The following is a 7,207-nucleotide window of genomic DNA, read 5'->3' on the forward strand; positions in this document are numbered from 1 at the left end:
TGTCACAGTTTGTATTTTTGTAACAGAATACTTCTTGATTCAGTTTGTATTTTCTCAATATATAAATAAGACTAACACCTCAGTTTTATAACTAAGGGTTTTCCAAACTATTCTTGTCAATCTTTTCTAAAGTTTGCTAAGAAGCTTCTTGCTAAACAAAGTTCTTTAGTAACATAAGAGCTTCGAACTGTGACCGGAATTTGGTATTGTGCATGTAAACACTTCTAGAAACTTCGCACCATAATGCTTGACTGTTAGACGCTACAAACTAGCCCAATTTGACAATAAAGGCTCGATTAAAGTCATGAGACCTTTGAAAACCTGGACCCCCACATGATTTAGATTTGCATAGCATTTCCCAACAATTTAGTGATAGATACCATAGCTTTTCCATTGTTCCTACCCATATAAACTTGCAGATGGCCTTGTCTATTGCATTGCAAGTACTTGTTGGGAGCAAAAAGGTGGACATGACGTGATCATGATAGTCTACACCATGCTTCTAATAAGAGTTGCTCTTCCTACGTGGGAAAGAAGCCTTGATTTCCAACCTTCCATCCCATGGTTGGCTTTATCAACTACAAACTTAGTCTTTAACCTTCCTTTTCGACAAAAACAAGGGGTTGCCAAGAAACTTTTCAGACTAGTTCATCTCAGTAATCCCCAACAAATCATTGACCTCTAGAATATTCTGTTCACGGGTTCCTTTGGAAAAGTTCACTGAATACTTATAAATATTGATGATATGTACAGAACAACTAGTATAGTCCTTAAGAAGATTTTGAATAGCTTTAACCTTCTGGCTATCTAATCGACATAATAGCATCATATCGTCACCATGCATAAGACGTGATATTGATGGACAAGATCTACCCAATTTGTATCCAGTGATTCTACCCTCCCAATCCACTGTAATTAGTAGTCTAAAGAGAACCTTGCCACCCAAAATGAAAAGGTATGGTGCACTGTTAGTCGAACCTCATACATAAATTGACATATGTACAGTATCTCCATTCTATTATTTAATTGTGCATGATGTTATTTTCATAACTTGGGCATGTTAATCATTGATGTGGCTAGAAGATTATTTATAAGATGTGCGACCTAGTTAGTGATGACTAGTTTAGCCTCATATGGCTCAAATAGTGGACTATTATGGAGATAAGCTTAATTTTTAATTTTATTTTGATACAATGAAGAATTGAACCCTCTCCCCTCCCTACACACTTACACACCCAACCACCTTAGTTAGCTCCAAGTGGCATCTAATATTAATTTTGATCACTACAATAAATAACAATAATAAAATGTAATCTTTGTTATCCAATAAAAAAAATAGACATTTAATGGAAATTTGATTATTCATAATTTTTTAACTAACTTAATTAAGTGATTAGCAAATTTTAATAGATAAAATATAATTTTTAAAAATATATTGTAACGTCCTACTAATCCAGAACATTTACATTGTGTGCTTAAAATAATGCTTAACTCGTTCAGCGAGTCATTTGGACTCAAAAGTGAAATTAAGATTAAATAAAGGTTTATGTACCAAAATTTTTGGTTGAAAGGATAAAAGCTTTTCATTTAAACTTTAAACATTTACAAGGGATCCCAAAAGAGTTTAAATAAAATACAATTACATTTAATGTTCTCAAAATAGTCAACATAAGCAACAAAAGTGTACTTCTACTCTAAGTCTGTCCAAATATCTTGACTGCAGTGGCTGATCAGGCCGAACATGTATGCGCCACTCCAAATCCCTCCAACTCATGGCTGGTTGACTTTCTCCTTGCCCTTACCTACCCCACAAGGCACCCGTGAGCCAAGGCCCATTAATAAAATCCCCACAAGGCATAATAATATGCTCATTAAATATAAACAATAATTAACATGCTTCAGAGATAATAAATGCACTCATTCCAATCATATAAATCATAACCATGTTTCACAACTTATAAACATGCTCATTATGAACACATAAACCATTTACACAGTTGTTTCAAGCAGCCTTGACGAGCGGCCCAACCAAGGGAGGCACGTCTCCCAGCACCAAGCTTACAACCCATGCCAAGCGAGTGGGTACAACACCCTCATAGTGGCCCGCCATCACGGCTCATGTTACGCACGATTTTCAAGTATAGGCCATATCGATCATTCAAAAACAATTCAACACAAATAAGCATAGAAAAAAACATTTTGCATGAAGAGGAACTTAGCCATAACAAATTAAGATATACGGATGTATGTGCATAAGCCAGTTTTCTTACCTTAGTTCCTATGCGAGGATCAATATGACCACAAGTGTGATCCTCTTTTGAGACTTTCAGAAACCCTAATCACAACAATATAATGTAGGTTTAGTTTCCCTTAAACCACAACCTACCATAATTTCTCTATAAACCTCACTAGGCCCTAAATACTCTTTAAACATGTCCAATTATGTCCTAGGGACCTTAGCTTATGATCCCCCGAGGTTACTGTAACGCCCTGTATTCAAAATAGTGCAAGCTTGCTAACCAAGTCATTTAAACAAAATGTGAATCTAACGTCATCAACAGATTAGGAATAAAAGATTTTGGTCATAAACAGGTTATTTTCATTAAAAATGACAGTTTAATACATGGAAACTCAAAACAGGGTTAGACAACATATTTACAAAAAATACCAGAAGTTATAAATAACCCAGGCCATTCTAATGGCAAAATACACATTTTAGGTTTCCGTCCCTATACAATCCCTCGAACGTGGCGGTCGAGCAGCTAACAATGTACACCTCGCCCCTAGAGCTCTCCAACTCATGGTTAATCCAATATACCCTTGCCTTTACCTGCACCACGTAGCACCCGTGAGCCGAGGCCCAGCAAGGAAACATGATATCATAGCAAGATCAATATAGATAACCAGATATTCCATAAAACGTAACCAAGTATTTAGCAATTCATAACATTTTCCTATTCAGTGATAACAATCAAAAAATCACCATTTGTCATCCAGATAATTAACATTTCATACTCATCAAATTAACAACGATAATCACATTTATAATCAAACAATCTTTCACAACCATTACACAATATTCAGGGTCAGCGCCCTTAGGCTGCACCCTCTGTTTAACCCACTATCTTCGGCTCACTTAAGCCACCCCCAGTGTTATATCCACTGACTCCGGCCAGCTTAACCGAGCTCAGTGATTAATAAGCTGTCCTCAGCTACCAGTGGCTGAGCCGCGCCTGTGCGCAAATATTGATTTCGGCACTCTTAGGTCGTTTATCATATGTCCCCATGGCATAATACCATCTCATGACATCATATACAAATATAGGGAGCTCTTAGTCCCATCATATCCACATGGTTCATCACAATCACATAACAATGCATACAAATATAGGGAACACTTAGTCCCAACCTAACCACATAACCGGGTGCAGTTTTCTTACCTCTTGTTCGAGCGAGAAATACGTTACGAATGACCCTTGAGAACGATCGATCATATGATCCCTTAGTGGTCACCTATTCATAACAAAATATGGAATCCAATTAATGAAGATATCAATAAATGGGTCTTAACCTAAACCTCACCCCCAAGACCTCGAATTGTACCCAAACGGTGAGTAGATTCGATCCCGAGCCTTAAGGATTGAAACCCCGAGCCAAAAACCCTTAAAAACACCCAAAAATGCATCTGAGAAAATAGGGTAGCGCTACAGCGCTACCCCTTAGTGCCCCAGTGCTACAACCAGGGACATTTTGCCCTAGCTAGCATTGTTGCGCTACCCTCTGGGCGATATAGCGCTAGGACCAGGCAGACACGGCCTTGGTTCTTCCTCATTCAAATCCTCCATTTCCAACCTGATTCAAAAGCTTCCAAACACCATTTAAACCCCCAATTGAACCCAAATACCATATATATACTAGTCCTAGGCATCATAACCTAACCAAGCTTTGCCAAAAACCCCATTGAATGCTCAACTTTCAAACCCAAAATCTCAACTGAACTCATTACTAAAACAGAGTAGAAAACCAGAGTTCAAATGGTTAGAATCTTACCTCAAGCTCGGTATGAACTCCTCTTCAATGATGGAACAATACCTTAGATCCTCATCACTTGATTCCCCAGCTTAATTCCTCAAAAGAAGCTTCAAAATTGAAGAAGAAAAGGAGAAGAAATTGCAATCGGTTGAGGCAAGAGGAGGTGCTCTATTTTCTTAAATCTTCTATAGCTTTCTAGTTTTAAGAATTGATATATATCCTTAAAGGTGAAAGACCTAAATGCCCTCAAGTTTAATTAAAGTCCTTAACAGCCACCAAGGGAAAAATCTTCCTTTCGCACCTATCTCTTTAACCATAATTAACACCCTCAAATTCTCGTTATTCTCAATATTCTCGAATACCAATAATTCATATCCCGTTACCCCTTAACTCCCGGCAATGCTCTAATCACCAATTACCCCGGAACTCACCCCGAGCCCCGAACTTAATCCCGTTATGACCAAATCGCTAACTTATACTCAAAGATCGTCTCATGCCGAACAGCTCGAACAAATTCACATTATAATGTGGCCTCAACAATAGCTTGCCAAAATGCATACAATTATACAATTACGCCCTCAACGGGCCAAATTACCAAAATGCCCTCATAACAAAATTTATACCCATATGCATGCATTTATCATCATATAATAATATGATCCACATAACACATGCATGTATTCACATAATGGCATAATAAATCAATTATGGCCCTCCCGGCCTCCTAATCAAGGTGCTAAACCTTATTAGGAAATTTGGGTCATTACAACTATCCCCTCCTTACAGAAATTTCGTCCTCGAAATTTTATCTGTACGTCCCGGATATAAATTTCGCACTACTGATTCTAGTTTCCCAGGTCGTTCCTTGACCTCACTGTTTCTAAAACATTACCTTAACTCAAGGTACAATCTTGTTCCTCAAAACCTTATTCCTTCTATCTCATAACTAAACTGGCCACTCCACATAGAATAACTCCATCTTTAGCTGCAGATCCCCATAACTCAACACATGAGTTTCTCTATCCCATGTCCTCAACATGGAGTACAAAATACACTGTGTACAGCCGACAGCGCCAAAACTGTTGTCAACTTAAAAGCAACCTCACTAATCCTTTCCAGGATCCACACAGTCTTAATACTCTAGGGTCCAACTTGCTCTTACCTCCTCACCCTTTTTTCCTTGGTGATATCTTAAGGAAGATACAATATTCTACTTGGAATTCCATATTCTTGTTTTCCAATTCAGTAAAACTTTTCCATATACTCCGAGAAGTGAGCCTCCAAGCTCTAACCTTTTAACAATCTTAATGATCCCCTGAACCACATCTGGATCCAAATAAACATCTCACTTATCCCATTCAAACGGATGGGTGATATACATTTTCCATTATATCTCATCTCATTAAGTGTTCCTCCAATAACTAGATAACTTTCTCTCTCTCTCTCTGATTTACCATCAGTCTGAGAATAATCAAATGCATCAGATTCCAATTATCTATCCATCATCTTCCTTAACCCTCCCAAGGCCTGAGAGTAAAACTAAGTCCTCATTCGATGAAATAAACCTTGAATTCCATAAAGGCCTACTATCTACCTCGCATAGAGTCCTGAATATTGATCAGCTGTGTAGCTTGTCCTTATCGATAAAAGTGAATTCACCACAAATATTGGTCCATAATGCCTCGACCATCTCATGCTGACCCACCGTCCTAGCAGCTCATTGCGAAGCCCATCACGATGTTTCCTTGTTCCCATTATAAAATACTCAAAGACTGCAATAGCCTTACTGGTTTCTGATACCTTGTTCCGACCTGCTAACAGATTAAGAGCTTTGTCATATATTCCATTATGTCCCTCTCCATTCCAGGCCACCAATATAAAACCTTCAAACTCTGTTACCTTTTCCTGATGCCTGGATGAAAAGATCAAGAGAGTAGTATGAGATTTATCCAGAATTTCCATGTAATTCCGGTGTCCATCAGATTCTAGATATGATCCTTATATTACAATAAACTTATACCTGACACTGTAAAGTCCTTAGCTAACCCAGTTAAGACTTTGCCTTCAATTCTTTCCATCTGGGGTTTACTTAACTGTCTTTCTTTGATCCTTTATGAGATAATAATTCCAAGTATTAAACTGGCCACCTAGCCCACTAGAAACTCCGCTCTAGTTCTAGTCGGATCCTTTAACCAACATCATGCGTATACAATCACCTTTTTCCTGTCACTGAGGTGTCATAACAACTCACAAACTGATTCTGACTTGTAAAAAGACGTAGAACTCAACCTGAAATACATGTACCACCATGCCCGCCTAAGGAAACTCCTACTCCTAAGGTGTTCCTTAACCTTGGAAAATCTCCTACCAAGAATACATCACAACACCGTCGACCAAGACAATCACAAATCCAATTTAGATAATCTTTAAATACTCTGTTCACCCATTTCACAAAAACAATTTGGCATTGACCAAATCCTCAACACATGACTCAGCATCCCCAGTGCCCTTATCTAATATAATAACGATCTTATACCTATCCTTCTCCCTGATCTCTAGCTGGTAATAACCAGATCAAAGATCCCTAGCTGTCTCTGATCTCTAGCTGGTAATAACCAGATCAAATATCCCTAGCTATCCCTGATCTCTAGCTGGTAGTAACCAGATCAAAGATCTGCCTTGAAGAACATCATCCTACTCAATAATTGCGCCTCTAGTTCTTACATCTTTGTTGAAACCATTCAATACAGCGCCCTAGATCTGATTCCATCCTTGGCACCAATACAATCACCATTCTATCTCTTTGTGCAGATGTGCCCTTGACAAATTCCTCGGAAACTTATCTAGAAACTTACAGACTAATCCAATCTATCTTGACCGCACTGGTACAACCTAAGTAGTGTCCATCACACTAGCTAAGGTTCTACGCATCCCCCTGTAGTAGATCTCCAACTCTAATCACAAATATCATAAACACAGTGCCAACTATTGCAAGGATTTCCTCCTTTTAATTAAAGAGTTAGTGTTCTTTTTCTTATAACCCATCTTCGCCTCATACTTGGCTAACCACTCATATCCAAAATCCTTACGTTGTAGCTGTCTTCAAAGATTCTTTGGGTAGTAGCTGATATGTTTACCGGTCTTAATGTGCTTCCGATCAAATCTCTTCATACCT

This window comes from Humulus lupulus, chromosome 2 (assembly GCF_963169125.1).
Source record: "Humulus lupulus chromosome 2, drHumLupu1.1, whole genome shotgun sequence".
Lineage (NCBI taxonomy): Eukaryota > Viridiplantae > Streptophyta > Magnoliopsida > Rosales > Cannabaceae > Humulus > Humulus lupulus.